General features: G+C 36.7%; 1 long non-coding RNA gene across 4 annotated transcripts in view; it reads left to right on the top strand.

The window, feature by feature from the left end:
• LOC140637110 (uncharacterized) overlaps positions 1-19,859 on the top strand; it is a 182,394-nt gene extending 162,535 nt beyond the window's left edge. The window contains exon 18 of one of the 4 annotated variants that reach the window (XR_012034364.1): positions 18,971-19,859. This is a non-coding gene — a long non-coding RNA (uncharacterized lncRNA). Of the gene's footprint in view, positions 1-2,553; positions 2,855-18,940 lie in introns of those variants that run through there. The other 3 variants (XR_012034368.1, XR_012034403.1, XR_012034401.1) reach the window with 3 other exon arrangements.
• The last annotated feature ends 3,478 nt before the right edge of the window (positions 19,860-23,337 follow it).

The raw sequence follows: 23,337 nt of genomic DNA, 5'->3' as shown, positions 1-23,337 counted from the left end.
AAAAAAAATACCTGGAAAATGACATAGAAGCAGTTATATAGCTAAACTTTGGAAAATTCTCTGCCTTTATACTAAAAAGAAATAATAATTAAAAAATGAAGTATCTCAAGGAGATAGAAAGGAACAATAAACATCAATAATATTGTAATAACATGGTATGGTGACACATGGTAACTACGCTCGTCATGGTGAGCATTGTGTAATGTAGAGAATTGTCGAATCGATATGCTGTGCCCCTAAAACTAACCAGCAACGTATGTCAGGTACACTTCAAGAATAACAATTAAAAATAGCATCTGAAACAGCAGCAGCCACAGTGACAGAAATGGCCAGTGAGTCCCAGGGTAGTCAGGAGCTCCTGAAGTGAGAAGTGGGCAGGGGGAAGGTGGCAGATGCCAGAAGGAGGAGAGCCCAGCATCCGAAGCAGGCCCGGGGGAGGCACAGACAGGGGTGGAGCAGGAGCAGGACTTCCAGGGCAAGCAGTTGGGGAGACTTTATGATCTCTGAAAAGAAAATGAAGACCTTGTTTAGCCTCTTTACTGTGGTTCCAGGAAGATGTTGCATTTCTTAGCCTCTCTTTTTATCTCTAAACTGGTCTTTTCCTTTACTAGGTTTTCCCCTTTTCTGGTTTCCCCAAAGACCCATCAGGTCCTCCCTGCTTCCTGAAGTGATGCTGTGTTCCCTTGTATGCATGGCCTTCCTTTTTGCATCCTCAACATCTTGCCCTTTATAATAATAGAAAAGGGTCAATAAAACAAAACAAAACAAAACAAAAAACTATGGGCAAATAAAAATTAAAAACAACAAAATAATTTTTTTTTTTTTGAGAGTGAGAGAAAGAGAGCACGTGAGTGAAAAGAGGGAGAGAGAGAATCTTAAGCAGGCTCCATGCTCAGCAGGGGCTCTATCTCATGACCCTGAGCCATGATCCGAGCAGAAATCAAGAGTCACAGGCTTAACTAAGTCACCCGGATGCCTCAGCAACAAAATAATTCTCAGAAAAGTAGAAGGATCATAAGTACTAAGAGAAGAGCAAAAATTAATAAATTAGAAAGTGGAAAAATATAGGACTACTAAATAAATCCAAGAATGAGTTATTTAAAAATTGGGTAAACAGATAATTGTATCAAGGAGAAATAAGAGGAGAAAGCACAAATACACAAATAAGAATTGAGAAAGAGGAAATAACAACAGATTGGAAAGTCTAGAAGGACTACATGATGTTACTTAACTTTATTCAAGTAACTTTGCAAATCTTGATAAAAATAGGAGATTTTTCTAGGAAAAGATATATTTGCAAAGCAACCCTTCCCCAAAGGTAAATAGTTCAACTGTCATAAAAGATAGGAAAGAATTTATATTATTTAACTACCCTCTCCATTCTAAAGCATTAGGCCAAGATTATTTCTTAGTGTATGGAGCAGAAAACTAAACTTTATTGGAGTGCTCTAGAGCATAGAAAAAGAAACTAAATTTCTAAATTGTTTAATCAACTTAGCATAACTTTTATAACCAAATCTGACAGCAAATAGCACTAAAAATGAATTAAAAATTACTGAATATAAATTAAATAAATTCTACCATAGAAAGGGAAAAAATCTTAATACAATGGAGAAATGCTAAAAGAAATACTAAACTCTCAAGCATTTCCAGTTATGTTGGGACAAGACAAATACGGCATCATACCTATTATTTAAGATCGTGCTAGAAGTACTAGTTAACTTATTAAATAAAAGAATAGGAATACAAGTGTTAAGGTCAGAGTAAAATGATAATTATTATAGAAGATTTGATAGCACTGTATATACTGTCTATTTGTAAAACGTGAGACCCAGCTGAAACATTAGTAGCATTCACTTATCATATGATAAACAATTAAAATATATAGTAGAAAAAAGGCCCCATGACTCCACCTAAAACAGCAATGAGAGAGAAAATAATTAGGAATAAAATTAACAAGAAACATGTGAGATGTGTGTGTTTAGACAGAGTAAACCTCATGTTTTGGGAAAATGAAGAAAAAAAAAAGAAACAAACCCCGACATGATTATCGGTGCGGGAAATAGGTCTGGAAGTGTCCTAAAGAACCTTATAAAAGTCACTGGCTCTGGGAAGAGGTGCCCAAATGTTGACATCATTTTGTCTTTTTGAGTCATTTACCATGTTCGCATATTACCTATACAATTAATACATGAATTTTATTTTTCTTTTATGCAAGTCATATGATCCTGCACAGTTACTAAATTTTAACCACAACTTGGTTTAAGCTTCCCTTACATCAAAGCAAACAGATAGTTAAGAAGGTAGTAATTGAACAAATAACCGACAAAATCATGATCATTTTACATGATTTATATGAGTCAAAAGGAAAGACATACCAGTTTCTTAAGGAAAGAAAAGCTTACCCTGGTTTATGTTTGAAAGAAACTACGCATTCATTTTTTCAGAGTCATAATCAATGTCCCCTACACACTCCTGTGCTTAGACCAGGTAAGAGTGTGGCAAAGAGTGTACTCTTGTCACCAAAGTCTATCTTACTTTTGCACAATACAGGATCATCAACAGGAAGATGCAGCCTCGCCAGGAGCCACATATCCCAGCGCTCCCTGCAACAAAGTAGGACCGTTCATTTAATTCCTACCAATGGAAAGGGAGCATAAGATTCTGAGTGCTATTTTCTGGCTAAGGGTTTTAACCAGGTTCTCCCTCAGCTCCTATGGTTGGATGCAGATGATGATGAAGAACTAGGGCATGACCGAGCCACAGAACATTCACAAATCATTGCATGGATGAAAATTGTGCACCCACCAGAAGCACCCACTGTGGACTGTTATGTGGATGAGAAATAAATTTCTGCTGTGTTTGAGACACTTACAGATGTTTGGGTCTGTGTGTTACAGTAGAGTAGCCTACCCTAGTCAAAGAGATTTCCATTTTGTTTTTCTCAGCAAGGCTCAGTGCAGGTCTAGGGTACAACACCAATGTACAGTTCAGTAAAAATAGGTATTTACAAAATAATGTACTTTGGTGTTTATGGCTTTCCAGTGCTGTAGTGCGAACTAAGTAAATCAGTTAGACTAGAGAATTATTTCTTTTCGATGTTTCTTTGCATAAATACATTTTTCTCTCAATAGGGTTTTTGATAAATATAGGACAAGAAATAGTTGAATATTTATTCAATGTTTATTCTCTGACAGAGGCTTGCAATCCAGGTATTCTGTTCTGCAGATCAAGAGAAATGCAGTTTATTTATTAAAGTGAAGTAAATGATAGAGATGATATATTTATTGTGAAAATTGAGGATGCAAACCAGGACTCTTGTGCAAATAGATAGTTAAGGCTCTGGGCATGGCGGCTGGCCACACTGATATTGGTAGACTGTTCCAGGACCGCCTTTAGGTATAAATAAATGAGTAGATACACAGATGATAGATGATGATAGATAGATAGATGATAGATAGATAGATAGATAGATAGATAGATAGATAGATAGGTAGATAGATAGATGATAGATAGATTAGTCTATCATCCTCCAAAGTATATGACTAAATACCAAATCCTCAAAGGTTGGTAACTTAAAACATAGCTGAGTTGTTTTCCACTTGCATATGTTTTAAAGTAGACGCCATGATATGTCACCCAAGGCCGTTTAAAATCTAAAAACTGTATTCACATCACATTTGGTTTAGTTGAATAAGAGAACCCACCAATATGAGTTGGTTGCTTTCAGTGTCCTAATGAATTGACCTGCTGTTTGGTAATATCAGAAGGAGAGAAATGCTAGTATGCCAAATGTGTTTGGAACTACCCACTGGAGTGGCATAAAACAGTCATTACATCTGTTTATAATATGCATTCGATAATTCTGATATTTCAAGATTTGGGGGGGTGAGGCATATGGTATCTATTATTTCTACCTATTATTATTTTTTATAACCATCACTTCTAGTTTTGCAATCTTATTCTTTTCCTTTAGTTTTCTCTTTTTTATTTGATCTTATTTGTTATTATCTCTTTAATGATCTTAATTTTTATAAATCTGTAATATCTTTTATGAAGTTGTTCTATTTTCTCCCCACTTTATCTATAGTCTATTAATATCCTGAAATTTCAGGCAGCCTTTCTTAGGGTTATTTAGTTCTAATTAGTTTTAGACTTTTGTTTTGATTCTCCTCTGGATAGGGTTGTTTCTCTCTCCTTCTCCCTCCCTCTATTAATCCATTTCTTGCTTACGGTTTCTTCCTCCAAGTCCCTCTTCCATCCTGGGACTTCTGCTCCAGCACCATGATTCATATCATTGTAGCTGCTGTGATCAGAGAGGAGCCACCAGCACCCCTGGACAGAAACAAGAACCAGCCTGGAGTGGGGGGTTAGCTGGGACCATGGAAGGAATGGGTCCCGCAGCACCATGAACCACTAGAGGCACACAGTCACTGCCAGATGCCAGTGAAGCAGAGATAGGAGGCCAGATACCCTCGTTTTTCCTTTTCTCCCATTCTACAGTTTCTTGTTTTTGCTTCTCACTGGCCCAACCTAGCCAAGGCCAGCTGTCAAGGGAGTCTGGGAATTGTGGCTACCTGCAATATAGACAGAAGTAAGGCAGGGAATACTTTTGAGTGCAAACCAATGACCATCATACCTACCTTACCCTACCCTACATACATACCCACTAGTCCTTGGTGGTTTCTCTTCCACTTCAAGTCCACAGAGTTCTCTGATTTTTAGTTAATTTGGTTCCATTATTTAATTGTTTTCCCTAAAATTGCTTTTTTATAACTGCTATGTTTGCAGTGGGGTGGCAATGGGAGAATATGACCTCAAAGCATGAAATCACAACATGGGCTTGACCAGAGATATCATATTCTCTCTTTAGCCCTGGTGTTTCACTTTATTAGTATTTTTTTAGGCAGGATTGCTGAGTGAAAAGTCCATAGGCTTTAGTACAGTCAGATCTGGATCTGGGTTTTAGCTTCACATTAATTGTGTGATTATTTTTGGACAGGCTACTTAATAAGTTTCCTTATCTATAAGATGGGAATGATAATACAGGCCTTAAGATTTGTTTAATAATTAAATAGAAGAGAATATCCAAATTGCTATATTGTGAGCTAGGTATTCAGTGAGTTCTCCATACATAGTTATTGCTATGACTATTATCATCATAATAAGGTTCCACCTCATTCCTAGTTAAATGAAAGTGCTATTAGCCTTGATGTGTGTTTTCTGATATATAACTTTCATCTTGTTTTATCAGGAGACATTGATGAGTAGGACTTAACAATAGAATGAGCTATAGCCAGTCATGTATCAAACATAATGTATTTTTTTTGTTTGTTTTCAGTATAATGCATATGTTTAGGATTAGCAGGGCACCTATACCTGCCATGGTTTTATCAACTGAACTTATATATCTCACAATATGTTCGTAATTATAGCCCAGAGAAAGTTTTAAAAGAAAAACAAGATTCATGCAGATTACATTTCAATGCAGATGAATTCCCAAAACCAAAGTTTTAAATCTCAGTGCGTAACACTTCACAACTATAAGGATCCTCATTGTGAAAATAAAATGTTAATATTTTAATCTTTTAGAGAACTTTTGCAAATGTTTGACTAATACATTTCTGTTTTACAGCCTCTGAGCACCAGAGTTTGGTGAGGAAATTTTTTCTTACTCTACAAGTCATAACTAATGCTGACATATACAATCTAAAGGGAAGTGCAGTTTTCCTACACTTTTCTCTTCCATCTCATTTTGAAACCTCATCAAAAAGTTTCAGACTCTTTTTGTGATTTCTAACAAAGAATGGCTCATTTAACATTTTGACCTCTGTTGCTCAACTGTTCTCCTTCAGAGGGTGTCTTCTTTAATGGGTTGGTTTTACATAAAAAGGATTTGACTATATTCAATATTATAACAAACATCAATTAACATATTTGTTGGGTTTTTATGCTGCCAAATCCTTGGTTACACTGTTTCCCTTTCCAAGCTTGTTTTGGCATTGTCAAAACTATGTCTGAGCTACCCAGACTCTTTCCTAACTTCAGGACCCAATTGCTTGGTTCCAGTATCAGGAGGCAATGAGTCATTAGAGCTCATCAGACTTCATAGGGCCACATATGTGATGTGGAAGTTAGAAAGCTGTTTCATTGCCCAATATCTATCCTGTCTCATTTGATTCACATTTTCAGTTTGATTACAGTCAACTTATACCATTTTCTACATCGCTAATGGAAATATTCAATACAAAGGCTGAAATGAGACTATGTGGTAACTGTCCTTCTACTTTTACCAACATGAGAGATCCTTTATTACTGAATGTTCTGGAAGGCTGAAATATTTACCAGTGCAAATATAAATAATTACGATGGTTGCAAGTGTATTCCTGGGCAATGAGAAATTCAGTTTGTCCTTGTCAAAATAAAAACAAAAGAACAAAACATCAGTTGGTTGGAACCTTTGTGTTAGTGGAAAGCATTCATCAGAGATTAATTGGAAAGGAAGCTAATTAGAAAATAGTTTAACTGCATCAGTTTTGCATTGATCTGACTGTAATAAGTGTCTTTTTGTGTAGCTATAAGAATGGTGGCAGTTGTCTTAAGGTCAAAAAATCCACAGGGAGTTTGTTGGAAGTAGTATGAAGGGACATCATAGAGAAAGGAAACAAAAGGGAGTGATTGATGATGTGTTGAGGCCTTCATTGTGTGAGAATAATCTAAAAGTTTTAGTATTATTTTCAGCACTGTTTTAAAATGTTTTTCTTATAAAGTAGAGCTAAGTATAAAATGTAAGGACCCCATAATATTTGGTTCATTGTTTGAAATGAAACGAGAGCCTTAGTTGCTATGTCAAAACCCACATAAATGCTTATTATCAAGATATATTCTCAGAATACTGAGAAATTGACCCATATGAAAAATGGTGAATGTTAAAAAATATCAACTTTAGAAAGGCCACATTATTTCAAAACACAGATTTCATGTTAGACTATCAATCAAAAAGAAGAGCTGAAAATCTAGTGTGCGGCTATGTAACAACATTGGAAAGCTATGGAATATACTTCACATTTATTATACCAGAAAAACAAATAAAAATCATAGGAATATATAAAAAAAATCAGGATGATCTATTTTCTTTAATCTTAAGAATTATCTTATGTTTATATGTCTTATTAGTAACTGCAAGGTACTATGCATATCTCTGTGCCACACACTGTGTTTTCCAAGCTACATTATGTTGTTGTCTGATGTATCCAAATTAGGGAGAAACTGATGGGAAAAAATACAAAGAAAAAAGCCCCATGGACAAATTGCTTGCTTATAAATGACGACCTTTGCATTAGGAAATCACATGAATGATGAACATGATAATTAGGTGAGCCTACAAAGTAATGAGAATAATTCTATAGGATAAACACACACACTGGTATTAGTATTTTTTGGTCATTTCTAAATTAAGGGATCACCCAATTCTTTTAAATTCAATAACAGGCAAAAATACCCAAGTAAGAAACAAGAAGGAAGGAGAAAAGCAATCCCCACTGTATATTAATTAGGGCTTGCCACACAAGGCTATTGTGGAAATGTGAGGGAAAGGTCTGTTATTATTGCTTTTATTTTGACTAGGCTCAAAAGATCCATTTGTGAGAACTTGCTCTAAAGTCTCAACCTGTTGATGGACAGGCATCCTCTCCCAAGGTAATAAGGAAGCTATTTTAGCAACTCTTATATTTTTGGAAAACTCCGTGTTTGTTGTAATTTGATCCTAACTGCAACCTATATCTCACCTACATTTATCAACGCCAAGCCACAGAAATGCCTGGAAGGGCCAGAATGCTTGTAGCTCGTGCTATGCATTTGTGGTATTTTGGCTGCTTCACTATAAAAATATTATGACACAGAAAATACATTCTGATTCCATGTAGCAACTCAACCCACAAACATGAAGCTGAATGTTGGTTTTATTATCCTTAACTAATTTGTATTTCCTTGAGAGTAGAAAGCAACGGTAAATTCAAGGATTTGTGTAAGTGTGCTTCGGGAAAAAAAGCGCCTTCAGAATCAAGTCTCAATATTTTGTTTCCTTTTCTATAATATCAATGTTTTCTTCCTATCATGTCCTAATCATCTGAATTTATTTTAAGGAGTTTTATTTTATCAACTACTTACGACGTTTCTAAGTAATGGTGGCAACTCTTCTCTATAGTAGATAAAATAGTAAAAAATTCCAAAAACTATTCAGAAATGCCAAATAATTTTCACCATAGAAAAGAGGAAAGATACTGCTTTGACTTACAGAAGCAGGTATTTCTTCATTTACTCATTTAGTGCATTTTGTTGTTACAAATTTGAGGGCAAACAGCTTCTACTGGAAATTGAAGGATCAAAGATAAATAAGCCTTGGTCCACACCATTGGAAAGGCCCGTGGAGGGAAACAGACATTGATGTAAATGCAGTAATAATAAGGAGATGAATGCTTTAAAATAGTATAAGGTTACATCTGTCCTTTTAAAGTCGGATATTCTCACATTAAACTATAGATTTTGAGCTATTGAGCTATCTTTCCATTATACTATCCAGGTTCTTTGCGTACTTTCCCAATAGCTTTCACTATCAATATCTCCAATAATTATTGGAGAATGTCTCATGATGTATAAAACAAGCTTTTTTTGAGTAAGGAATCACCTGTCCCAGTGGTAACTTTATTATTTTGGCTAAAGGCAAAAAGGATTCATTCCAACACCTCTGCTGCTTGTTGTGAACTGATCTATTTTCTTTTCTTTTTTTTCTGATCTATTTTCATGATAAAAAAACCAAAACAGAACAATGAAATAAAACGTGTCACAGACAAAGGAAGCTCAACTGTGTGTACTTACCTTTTTCGTTATTGTTAACCATCGTTGAGAAATGTTATTAGGGGCCCTGTTTCTCCATTATAGCCCTATAGGAGACCTATCAGGCTCTCAAAATGCTTTGGATTTAGGAACTGTTTTAATGTGATATTTTAGACATGACTATCGATATAAATAGATATATGTCTATTAATTCAAATTACCTTTTGTGAAATAATTAAGTGATTTGCCCTTTATCGTAGAACTTAGCCATGTATTCCCCACCTTTCTTTGCATCCCCTGAAGGGATATGTTGATTAATCTGGTACCTGGGATTTTTCCAATGATGGCTGTGTTTACGAAATACGTAAGGAATATGCCTGAGGTGTGAGATACTTAAACTTTGTCATGATGTGCCCTAATTCACCTTGCACCTATAAGGAGGAGGGAAATCTTGTGGGGAAACAATTAAGAAAGGTATATTTCTGATTCTATTTTCATGGAAGAAACAAGAATACTAATGTTCGGGTGTTCAGATTTATTATAGTATACATCAGGTGATCAGAGGGTGACCTTGGATAGTTACTAAATTTTCCTATGTCTAGGTTTCTTTATCCATACTATTGGGATTACAAGTAGCCTGATTTTATGTTCAGTGAGTCTCTCACTTAAACCTGTGATAAGTGCTATGTAAATATCATTGTAATATTTTGCAAGTCCACTGCTCAAATATATAATTACAGAATTTAAATCTCCTTTAGAGGATCCTCTGTGCACCCAATATTTCTACAGCTGGAGTTAAATACCAACTCAGTCCAATCCTTTTAATGCTTTTGTTTTTTTAATGATTAATAACATTTTTCTATTACAACTCTTTCTCTCACTTTAAGAGTTGTACAAAGAACTTAAAAGAAATTCAAATTTGGAAAAGCTACCTCTACCCACATCCAGGGAAGAGGGATTCTAGTTTCCAGTCCAGCATGTAAGGGGCACAGAAGTTACCACTCATCTTAACAAGTCTAAAGCTGAACTAACTGAAAAACCAATGACGCAGATCTGTCCAAGAAATGAGATCATAGGGCAAATTGCTGCTCCCAAAATTGAAGAGACAGATGGAGGACACAGAGAATCTCAACTTACAAGAGCAGAAACCTCCCCAGAAACACATGCCAGGATAGGAAAACTTGAAATGTAATTGACAAATTGCTGAAGCCTCAATGTGGATGAGTCTGCAAGTTAAAAATTCAGGAGGATCCAGTCATCAGAGGGCTCTTTTGTTAATTTTACCTCCAGGAGCAACATCAGGTCCTTACAGTGAATATCAGAGAAGAATCTTCTCATGACTCCAGCAGGATAATGGGGAAAGGAACCATTTTGAAATATGTTCCAGCACTGTGTTCTTAACAAGGCAATCCCTCAGGAAAAACTGTTGTACCACGGCCTACCTAACCTGCTGGGGTTTTATCAGAACCTGGGCTACCTGGGAGAAGAGAGATACCCAAATCTAGTGAGCAATAGCCTTCTACATGGGAGAAGGAAAATACCCAATCCAGCTCCATGTTGGGAAAGAAAGGGATATGCACACTCTACCTCTCATCCAAGTTTTCTGTCCCACCTAAGGGAAAAAAGAAAACTTGAGAAGCATTAGTGAAGTTCAAAGTCCAGGAGCACAGGCTCACCAAAAGATTGAGACCTAATCATGGACAATAGAATACTTCCTCTTCCCTCACATCTTAACACTTCTATAAAAAAAAAAAAAAAGTTTAGCATGTTTTAAAGACACCCATTGGTGAGAAGACCCTATGCATGGGCCATGCAGGACTTGATAGGGAATGAGGTTGGAATGACATGGGGTCCAGTGTATGCAGGCTTTTAAGGTTGGGATAAGGAACTTGGATTTTATTCTAATTTGTATTGGAAGACCCAAGAGATTTTTAGCAGGAAGATAATTTGATCTGATTTGTCTTTTAAGAAGGAGACTACTGTGCAGAGAACAGAATGAAATGGAATCTGAGTAGGGCCAGAGAGATCTTCTAAGAGTCCATGGCAGTAGTCAAGGAGATAGCGCTGTGGACCTGGATAGCAATAATAGAAGTAGCGAGAAGCTGTCCAATTCAGAAGATATTTAAATTTATAGATGATAAGATGTGCTGAAGAATTAGATGTGAGAGATGATAGAAAGAAATCAGTGATAGCCAGTGATATTTTGGACTAAGTAACTTTGTGAAGATGTAGTATTTTTCTTAGAAGGAGATTATAGAAGAAGAACCAGATTTGGGGGATCAATAGTAGACCAGAATTCTGTTGGACCTCTTAAGTATGAGGTACTTATTAAACAATCAGTGGGTAAAGAATTAGCTGACACTTTCTATGCACAATGAATTTTTTAAGTGCTCTCTATATACTAGCTTATTTACTCTTCACAGCAACTTTGCAACAAAAGTACTGTTATCATCATTGCCTCCATTTTAAGAATTAATACTTTAACAAGGTTTAACACTTACCCAACTGACCATAATAAGTGGAAGAGTTCTGGTTTGGGCAGTCTGTGTTCTTAAATATTATAACATGTTAGATAGGTGTGCCAACCAGTCATTAAGGAAAGGCAAATGCTATTCTTCTTACTAAAAAGAATAGGCTAATAAATGTGATAATTTTATATAGAGAAGAGATCCTTTAAAGAATATTGAATTACCAGGGTGCCTGGGTGGCTTAGTTGGTTAAGCATCTACCTTTGGCTCAGGTCATGATCTCAGGGTTCTGGGATCAAGAAATAGAAAAGTGAAATATGTTACTATCCCTTTCACATATGAAATATATTTAGCTTTAGTACTACAAGTCAAAAAGGCAAAAAAAATTTATATAATTCAACTTTCTTGAATATTGTAATGAAAACTATAAGATTTTAAAACAATATATCACATTGCAATATTATCTGCTGTGACCTTGTAGAGTTTATTCTAAGAAGCAAACTTGTATAACATGAGGAAAGCCATCAGTAGAATCCCATGCATTAGCAGGAAAAAGAAAAAAAACATGTTATTAGACAACAATCATTAAAAAGTTGAAGTGATCACATATTTGTGTATGGTTTTATATATATAAAGAATGTCCTTAACATTCAAAACCGGGGAGATGGAAGTCTGAGTGGGTGAGAAATATGGATGGTTCAATCTAATAAAATCAGAATTCAAGATGATGAAGGTTCTCATATATTAAGCTATTGAGTTTGGATTTTGCTCTGGGAGGTAAAGTAGAGACAATGATGGGCCTATTATAAGTGGGGAGGTCTAGGAAAAGAATAGAGGTAGTCCTCAGTGAGTAGTTAAACCAAACAGGTAACAACTCATGGGACTGGAACAGACCTGCTTACCCTGAAAGGTGAAAGGTTTATAGCTCAAAGAATGGTTAGTATCACAGGTTAGGCTAAAGTTAACAATATTCCAGAGATTAAGGTCCAGGCAGTTAAAAACTGCCTAAAGTAAGTAAATTACTTTATATTTTACTCCGATGAAAAGTCTTATTTCCACTTTAGATTGGCTAAAAGGAATTAATGAAATGGGGTGCCAGAAAGTAGGATGGATACTTAAGAAGACACAAATTCATTGTTCCTGATACCTCAATACTTTGATATGTATTTTAAAAAACAAAAAACAAACAAAAAAAAACAATAAAAAATTTTGAGAAATTAATAAAAACTAAACTAAATAGATATGTTGAATCAGAATGCACACTGGACTGAAAGCCAACTATTGATTGATTAGCTAAGTAGATTTCCATATTGCTGCCAGGATCCTGGAAGCAGGTAGTGCACTTAATCCTTTCCGACCATGAAAAGAAGTCCATGTTATTTGGTATAATATAAATGTGAAACATAGACTGGGGTCTGTTGGAATGGAAATAATTTCTTCTGATACTCAAATTGGGATTCCATTTCTTGTTCACCAACTTCATTTTCCTTCAAGGGAGAGATAGCAAGATAATACAATGGTTCTTGCCTTCCCTCCTCTGCCTTCACCAGGCATACACACACACAGAAATACATCACACCAGCAAAAAGTTAATTGGCTTATCAGTATTCAAACTCTGATTTAGTGAAATATTTAGACTTCAGACACATATTCTCCATATAAAGGAAGAAAATTTGGAAATCTTTTCTTTCAAATTTAATATGTCTTCAACTCAATGATAAAGATTTCCCAACAAATGCCATCTGTTCTAGAGTAGCATAGTGATCTCTTAACTTTTCCTTCCTCCATTGGTTTATTTCTTTTATTTTTTAAAGATTTATTTATTTGAGAGAGAGTTGGGGGTGCGAAGAAGAGGGGGGAGAAGCAGACTTCCCACTGAATGCGGAGCCTAACAAGGGACTCGCCCTCATCACTTGGAGATCATGACCTGAGCAGATATCAAGAGTGGGATGCTTAACTGACTGAGCCACTCAGATACCCCTCCATTAGTTTATTTCTTTTTGTTGTTGTTGTTGTCGGTAGATTCTTTTTAAAAACATTTTTTAAATTAAATTTGCCAACATATAGTATAACACACACACACACACACACACACACACAGTTTACAATATACACAATATATAGTATAATACCCAGTGCTCATCACATCAAATGCCCATCACCCAGTTACCCCATTCCCCCCATCCATCTCCCCTTCTGCAACCCTTTGTTTATTTTCCAGGGTTAGGAGTCTCTCATAGTTTGTCTTCCTTTCTAATTTTTCCCCACAAGTTCACTCCTTTCCTTTATGGTCCCTTTTACTATTTCATATGTTTTACATATGAATGAAACCATATGATAATTGTCTTTTTCTTACTGACTTACTTCAGCATAATCCCCTCCAGTTCCATCCACATCAATGTAAATGGTAGGTATTCATCCTTTCTGATGGCTAATATTCCATTGTATATATAAACCACATCTTCTCTATCCATTCATCTGTCGATGGACATCTTGGTTCCTTCCACAGTCTGGCTGTTGTGGACATTGTTACTGTGAACATTGGGGTGCAGGTGTCTTGGCATTTCACTACCTCTGTATCTTTGGGATAAATATCTAATAATGCAATTGCTGGGTTGTAGGGTAGCTCTCTGGTTTATTTCTAGTATAACCACTTTTCTGTGTAGTAAGAAAGGTCATAAATGAATTTGAAAAAACGTAAATGGATTTTGTGTTCTTTATAATTATTGGCTAAAGTTGCCTGAATTAAAGATGTCACTGGAAGAACAGACCCTCCTGCCTTAACTCTCTCTCATTCCTTTACCTGAGCAACTGGATAAAGGAAATAAATTCTATAGCAGGAACTACTGCTTATAGAGATGTAAAGTGAGATAGGGGAATGATTATTAAATTGACTTTGAATTTCAAATATTTTAATTTCAATTCCAGATGTTTATATAACTAATGAAATACATAGTTTTGTTATTTGTCATGGAAATCTAATGGAGCTGTTTTCTTTTGCTTCACTAAAATTTAGGATTATTGTCTAGAAATAAGAGATGGAAACTAAAACTTTGTACATAATAATATAAAGCATTATAGTTATTGTTCACAAAGCTATCTGTATTGATTTTATTATATTTTCACAAGAAAATGCTTCTCTCTTTTAGTGTGGATTTAGACTGCAATATTTTTTAAATTATTGTTTATCCTTGGGAGGGATTAATGTGTGTGTGTGTTTATTCTGGTATCCGTGGAGACCTGGTGCCATAGGAAAAATTCAAGAATATATTATTCAAGAGCCTTTGGATTGTGACAGGAAATCAACTTAAATTGGCCTAAGTTAAAACAAAACTTGGTTTCCATACTGAAAATTCCAGCACTACCAACTTTAATCATGTGTGGATCCAAGAGTCTCAAATGCCACCATTAGAGCCAATCTATCTTTATATCTCTGCCCTGCTTTCCTCTTGATTGGCCTTACTTTTATGCTTTTATGGTGCCTGATGGAAGCTCAGACTTCTTCCTTTCTACTAGCAGGCTTAGAAAAAACTCCCCAAAACAAAATGTCTTTCTTAGTTACTCCAGAAAAATTCCTAGGATTACTTTGATTAGAGCAAAGAGTGACTAATCAATCACCATGGCCAGACCACAATACCAGTTGTCCAGATCTGGGTCATGAGTTCACCTCTGATTCTAGAGGTTGGGCTAGTTCCACCTAAACCACAAGGAATGAAAGTGGGTGGAGTTCATCCCCAAGGAAACTCAAGACACTAGTAGAAGAATAAGGAGGGTGAAACTAGGTATTCAGAAACAACACATGTCCACCCAGAGGCCAGGGTTGGTTTCCCTTCACACTAGCTGCAAGGCCTGAATGGTGACCGGACTGCAGAAGCCACCATAAACTATTTTCTATAGGCCCTCCTCCCCCCAAAATGTAACTCCTGCTTACTGTTGTCACAGTCTTACTTTGGACCACTATCTCAGGCTTTGAGAAGAGACCTGCATGATTATTGCAGCCAAGGAATGACCAGATTAAGAAAAGGTGTGGGTAAAACCAATCAACGTGGGTATCAGAATTTTTTTTTTTTTTTGTCCTCAGAGGGAACTAGAGAGTTTTACTTGGAACAATCCCCAAACCTGCAGCAAAATCCTTAACGGCCATAAACTTTGTGGTGAGGTATTAATGGGAGCAGAGTGACAGATTAGTGATGGAAAGTGTAGCCCTCTGGAATCAGGCACCATACCACCAAGGAAGACCCACATTCCAGGTGGTAAACAGCAGTGAACAGAGCAGTGACCAAAGGCCATGCAGAAAACAAGGCTGAGAGGAGCACATGATATGGACAACAGCTGCCAAGCCTATGACTCAGGAGTTGACATGGGATAAACCCTCTTGTTCTTTTATTTTCCAAATAAACTAGAAGGTGACCCTTAGATGCAGGAGGTTGACATTTCAGTTACACAATCATAAAAACCCCCAAATTAGAAGCAACAGCAAAAGGTACAATGTGTTATTATTTTCAGATGGGAAAATGGGGTGGGATGACTATTTCACAGTGACTATTTTAAGCTGTGAAGACATAGCACAATATTGCAAAGTGATTTGGCATTTTAATAGGCTGCAATCAAATGTTGATTAAAAATTGGAAGCTTGGGCTTCCTTGCATGAAAATTTTCTTCATCTGCTCTTCAGATGTAACTTTCTTATCCTTGCCACCTTCATTCAATATTGTACTCTTCAGTTTTCTAGATGGCTCCAGGGAAAACTAGATTGAGGCATAGGGAGCAATTCAATAACTTGATGGAAAAGTATAAAAGATGGAGGCTTCTTGACACCAAACATTTAAAAAAAATTATGAGCATAATCATGAAATAGTCACTTGCAGAAGGTAAAGGACAATGTCCTTTATGTGCGTATGGGTGTGTGGTAGGGGAAGAGCTTGGGAAAACAATCAAACATGTCCTTGACCCTTTGGGAGTTTCTAAGACCCTGACATGAATTTAAATGTAAAGGGACATGTATGCAAATGTGTGCTAATGAGAATAAGTTGATGTACCAGAAAGAGACGAAATTAATGAAATTTTTATGTTGCTTTGCAATTATCATTTGAATTTTAGGACATTGTCCTCAGTAAGTTCTGTTCTTTGTTACAGCTTAAAGAGCTTATAGGTAATAGGATTATAGCCCTACTTTCAACCTGGGGCAAATGAAGAGCCAAAGTCTCCTTTTCACCCTCTGAGCCTCTTCCACTAGAGTATCTGTACTGATCGTAGGCTCTCTGCTGAACTTTGGACCTGGCTAATGTGAGCAAATAGGACCAAATCAAACTTCCAGAGAAATTGTCGACAATTTCCAGCCGTCATTAATGTTCAGTGCTCCCTTGGATTTTAGCCACGTTCTTACCTTTAATCACTGGACACCCTTAGGATAATGCACTACACCTGGGACTGGGGATAATTTACCACTTGCAGATGGGTTAGCACTGCAGTTCACTTAGACAGAGTTTTGCATTTATTCTGGTTCCCAGGGGCCTTTCTTTTATAGTGCAGTTATATCCACTAAAATTATAACTTCCAAAATTCTGTTCTATTTTATTGCTCTTGCAAAGTATTTATGACCTCTACTGCTTAAGTGGACATTTTTAGAGATTTACTGCTGAAAGCTTTCAGGAGAACTGCACAAAATTGGTGCTGCTGGTGGGGAACTATTAGATTCTGTAAGAACTTTTAATAAGACGCCAGTGGAAAGTGTATTTAGTTCTAGTTTCTGATACCTCAAGAGCAGACCGTGTTGAGATACGGGAAGTTTATTTTGTGGCGCATCACCATCCAGTAGATTTAATAAGTACTTCATATTGCACAAATTAAGGTGTTGATTTTTTTCTCTTATTTTAATATGATTTCAGGTAGCCAGAGATTGAGTTATTTCCTAATATGTTAGGAAACCAGTTAGTTAATTGTGTCCTTTTACATTTTTATGCTTATATTCAAGAGAGACCTCTTTTGGGAACTCTCTGTCCACTTTTCATATCAGTTTCCTTCTCTGCTAAGTTATTCAGTGTTCTTGTATAGCCTTGGCAGACAGAATTTCCAGGAAGTGTTACTGGGGAGAGTCCCAGGAAAACATGGGCAAAGAATTCTCTGGGTTGAATTGCCTTTTTCTCCCAGATTGAGGGATTTTGCACAATCTAGACTAGAACACACAAGAGAAAGGAGTATTTGTTTCAACCATACCTAAAAGTCTGTGCTGGGAGGATGATTGGCTGGAGAAAAGCTGAACCCTTGCCACACTTTTGTCACCAGAGAAGAAACAACTGATCATGTCTCATTAGACTCTCAGCTTACCCTTGGTCCCCTCATCCTTGTAACACTTCCATGGGCCCAAAAAGGCCCCTATTGCACCCTTGTCCTGAATATACACATATGTGACCAAATAAGAATACTAAAAGTCTTGCTTGCTCTTCAGGACTCCTGGGGACTATAGGCTATCAAAACTAACATACACACATGCACATGTACACATGCATGCACATGGACACGCACATACACACACAGTCGGCTAGCTGTCTATAACACTGCAGCATACGTATAATTTTCAACAAAGCAACTACAGAAATTCCATCTGACAATAATTTCTAAGTAATTCTTTATGTTTTACTGATACTATTGGCTGTGACATGATAAAATTTAATAACAGACCCAGTCCAGCTGAGTCACTTGCTGACACTACTAGCCACTCAACTGTCCTAGCTTGAAGACGGAAAATGGCCCTACCAGATGCTTAGGTCACTCAGGGCCATTTTTCTCAGAGTTACATGGATTCACTGCCTTCACCAGAACCAGAAACAGAAACTTCCAAGCATCACTCATTTAGTCATACTAGGGAGCCTGGGGGGAGGAGGAGAAGATGAAAGAGACATATTAAACCTATTTGGGCACATGATTTCTCAACCCCCACTTCTTCCTCTACATCTCTGCCTCCACCCATACTCCCTCCACTACAGCCACAGTGAATGACTGCTTCCCGAACACATTACGCTTCTGCATGCCTCATGCTCTGCAAAATGCAATTTATTTCAGGCTGGGGAGTACCTAGTTGTCCTTAGGGACTTACTCAAGTGTTAAATTCTCTGTGAAAATGTCCCTGGCTCCCCAGGCAGAACTCATCATTCCTCCTTCTGTGAGCCTCTAGTACTTAGATTCATTAACACAGGGCTCTATTGTAATGTTTCTGGGCCTTTATCAGTTTCTTCAACCAGCCTACAAACTCTTTGAGGTCAAGAATCATGTCCTTTTTTAATCTTGGTAACCACCTCTCTATTTTCCTGGTCCCAATATCTAATACGCTGAAGTCTATAGCCCAGAGAAGGTATTACAAACAGTATACTGAGTCGATTGATGACTGGAAAAATGACTGAGGAACTAAAGTAAGGGAAGGATAACACATACTTTCCAACACCCAGCCATAAATCTGAATTTGCTTAATCTGAGAATCTGAGAATGCTTGGAGGGTGGTTGATCAGAAGTATCCAAAAGATGCCAGGGCTGGCAGGCCCTTTTCTTTCTCTTATTTTTCTTTTCCTCTTCTTAAGTTATGTTGCCTTGATTCTAAGCCTATTTTTCCTATATTTTCTATTCTTTTTTCCCCATCTCAGATCTCTGAGCTTTTCCTTCTGTCTTCTCAGCATGTTTAAATTTGCAGACCATCTGTGGAAGGAAATCGACAGACTCAAAGTTCAGGGATTCCAAGAATCTGCTGTCCTCAAATACTTGATCCTGCAACACGGAGCCCAGAGTATACACTCAATGGATCTCTTTGGAGAAGACAGGATGGATAGAAATCGAACAAGTGGTGCCTAAGGGAGAGGTAGTTGTGGATCATGGAAATGACCCAAAAGAGTCACTTTTATTTTCAAGTAATTTCTCACATCACTGTGCCTTAACCCAATTTTTTGTGTGTGTGTGAATTATGTGACAAAATAATAATAATAAAAAAAAAACACAGAATGAGAAAAATGACAAATGAGAGATAAAGATATTTCAATTTCAAGTTAACTATTTTTGGCTGTTTATTATGGTAACTGCCCCTATTCCAGATGCTTTATATATATTATATGATTTAATTTTTACCACAATACAATGAGGAAATTTAGCCATTTCTCCATTTTGCACTGAGGGAACTAAAGTAGACTAAAGGGTTAAGTAAGTTACTTGAGTGCCTGCTAGTTGGTAGGTAGTGGAGAATGGTTTCAAATGTCTATCATCTTAAATCCATGCAATGTCCCCAAATATTAACAAAAAGCTAAACTGTGATTCAGTATTATAAAAGCAATGTTAACAGATTAATGTATTATTTATGCCTAGCTACCTAGCAGCATAACTACCCAACAACATGTCATTATATAAGAATTAAATACGTTACTGTGATTTTAATTTTAAGGAATAACAAAAATCTATGTATAAATGACCAGAGTACATAATTTAAAGCTCATGCTACATAGTTTCTCAACTTGGCCAGACTCTGTGTTTCCCATTTTATAAATGTTGAAATTAAGGAATAAAAATATCTGATGATTGGTCACCACTTGGTTTTTAAAAAGAAAGTTAAAATAAAACACCAGAACTTCTTATTCCAGGTTTCTCTGTCTTCATGGTCACAAAATCATGTTGCAGAACATTTGTTCGTATGTTGTTTGACTTCTATACAGGTTCTAACATCTTTAATGTGAGTATTGAAGAATTTGTAACTTCAAATAACTGAGCAGAACTACCAAATGATGCCTGGGGAACTCACTCAGTTGTAGATTTAAAGGAGGTGACTAAGATGTTCTTAAGAATAATAGCTAAATTAATTATTGTGTGCTTCATATCCACCAGGAACTATTCTAATTTGTTTTTATGTTTTAACTCCTTAAATTCTCTAAAAATTCTAAGAAGTACCTAAAAGTGTTATTTTATAGATGAGAAAACTAAGGCTAAGATAAGTAACTTGTTCAAAGTCACATAGCAAATAAATGAAGAGGTCGGAACCAGGATTGGAATATTGGCAGCATTAGGTCCAATCATTGTGTATACTGCTTCACTGTGCTAGATTATCAACTTTTTGTAGTTGGAAAAACCTAGCCAATGTGAAATGTAACTATTAGTCCAACGTATTTTGTTAGACAAATGACCAGAATTATATCTCAGAATCTGGGGCTCTCTATAGTCTAGAGTAAAGTCAGTCAGTGTTTTAGTATCACTTATTGACAAGCAACCAAAGTTTTACACAGTCTTTCTGGAGATTTGAGTTCGGGTAAGAAGAAGAGCTTTCAAGTCCAATTTTCTTTTTCCTTTTATAGTAAATCCCAGACCAAGAGACTACAGGTATTCTGAGCTATTTTTTTCATCAATGTTATTGCAACTAAGCTGTCCATGGAAAAGGATACATATTTAGGAAATGTCTTTAAGCCAAATTATCATTTCTATGAAGAATGTTCTCAAGTCATACATCTTTAATTTGGGTATGAAAGGGATGTAGGCGTTAGCATGATGGCAGTGGGAATGGACCAGCACTGCCTATCTGTCAAGTCTTCTCTGATGCCCTTTCCATGATAAAAGGCATCTCCCCCCTTCTCTCTTACTTCATTCCCTCTTTCAGCCTCAACTGGTTATTCATCATACTCTACTTCTGGTCTTTAATCTTGTTCTAGCTGAGTAGGGCAAGTCATCTTTGTTAGTCAAAATCCAAGAAAAATTTGTGGATCACGGCAGTTAGAGGACTGAAGTGGGCATTCTTGGAGTGATGGAAAAAGAAGTAGGCCACTTATAGTAAGAATGGGATGCAATCACTTACATTTTTTTCTAACAGCTCAAAACACTTTGAAATTTGTGGATGAAGAGAAAAAAATAATTTTTTTAAATTTTTTTTTCAAATTTTATTTATTTATGATAGTCACAGAGAGAGAGAGAGAAGGAGAGACATAGGCCGAGGGAGAAGCAGGCTCCATGCACCAGGAGCCCGATGTGGGATTCGATCCCGGGTCTCCAGGATTGCGCCCTGGGCCAAAGGCAGGCGCCAAACCGCTGCGCCACCCAGGGATCCCCCCAAAAAAATAATTTTAAGCCAAAACTAAGTTAGGTAAAATGTATGGAAAAAAAGAAAAATATGTACAGACAGATCATAGGTTAGAAAGAGGAGAGGTACTACAAGATGATTATTAAATATAAAACTATGGGAAAGGAAGAGGAGATGGAAACGAGGTAAGAAGTAAAGCAAAGATTCAAGTAAAAAGGGCATATTTTTTAGTTGTAGCATCTAGGTTTAAAAGTTTATTTCTCAGGGTGTGGAAAGCGAGATGACTAGGGACTGAATGGTATAGAAATTACCCTCTGTCAGGAAGATCTCATTCTATTCCGTTGACCACGGAAGCAGGGTTGATGGACTTGCTGCATCTCTGGGACTTTGTCTCTTTTCTATCTGTATGAAAACTGGAAAAAGAAAGAATTTTGGTAGCAGCTTCTCGGAACTATATGCTTATTGAGGGTTTGTTTGTATTGGTTAAGTGAGACATTTCTAGGGTCTTATACAGAAACCTGGGTGAAATTGTCCAAGGCAACTGGGAATTTGTCCAAGAGCAGTTTATGAAGTTCTGGTATATAGCATGGGATCTATTCTATTCCACTTGGTTAGAGAAATCCAGAAGTTTACCAAAGAGCTTAGCATTTAAAGACCTGTCCTCGTATCATCTGACACCATCTTATTAGGGCTTTTACTGGTGTCTGATGAATTCTAAAATATATTTGATATACCAATGTACATCTATATAAGTTCATCCCTATATGCTTTACATAAAGTGAGTTGACCCAGAACATTTTGCTCAACCTTGATTAGTTTATGATATTATCTACCTTAGCACAAGATGCCATAACAAAATATCACATACAGGGTGACTTAAACAACAGAAATTTATTTTCTCACAGCCCTAGAGGCTAGAAGTTTGAGATCAGGGCACCAGAATGGTTAGGTTCTGATGTGATTTCTCTCCCTGCCTTGGAGACAGCCACCATCTCACTGTGTGTTCACATGGCCTTTCCTTGATGAGAGAGAGAGAGAGACAAAGAGACAGAAAGACAGACAGAGGGGTGAATGGAAGTTCTCCTATGTCGCTCCTTATAAAGAGACCAAATCTCATCATGAAAGCCTCATGACTTCTTCAATCTAATACCTTCTTAAAGGTCCCATTTTCAGATACCATTACATTGAGAGCGAGGGGTTTAACATACAGAAATCTTGAGGGAACACAATTCAGTCCATAGCACTACCCTTTGGAGTGACCTCTCTGCCCTATCATGTTCTTAGAACTTACTGAGGCAAGGTGCAGTTGTTACTTACTATTATATTATTTGGAAAGGCAGGACTAAGTAGAGATGTCAGGACAATGCTTTATTTTATTTTATTTTATTTTATTATTTTATTTTATTTTATTTTATTTATTTATTTTATTTTATTATTATTTTGTTAAAGATTTTATTTAATTTGTCAGAGAGAGAAACACAAGCAGGGGGAGTGGCAGGCAGAGGGAGAAAAGGGAGAAACAGACTCCCTGCTCAGCAAGGAACCCAATGCAGGACTCAATCCCTGGGACCCTGGGACCATGACCTGAGCTGAAGGCAGATACTAGCTGATGGGGCCACCCAGCATCCCCAATGCTTTCTTTTAATCACAAAATACTTGTAGAAAAAAAAAAAATACTTGTAGAATAAAAAAGTACAGGAACACCTGGATGGTTCAGTGGTTAAGCTCTGCTTTCGGCTCAGGGCATGACCCCGGGGTCCTGGAATCAAGTCCCACATCGGGCTCCCTGAGAAGAGCCTGCTTCTCCCTCTGCCTGTGTCTCTGCCTCTCTCTCTGTGTCTCTCATGAATAAATAAATAAATAATCTTAAAAAAAAGAATAAAAAAGTACAGGTTGTGACCTTGGAGAATGAGTTGTGCTATGTCACCAAGGGTCTAGATAATATCAATATAACCACTTTGCAATTTTTGCCAAAGTCTTTTTTTTTTTTTTAAC

This window comes from Canis lupus, chromosome 1 (assembly GCF_048164855.1).
Source record: "Canis lupus baileyi chromosome 1, mCanLup2.hap1, whole genome shotgun sequence".
NCBI lineage: Eukaryota > Metazoa > Chordata > Mammalia > Carnivora > Canidae > Canis > Canis lupus.
This window is presented reverse-complemented; position numbering and strand designations above follow the sequence as displayed.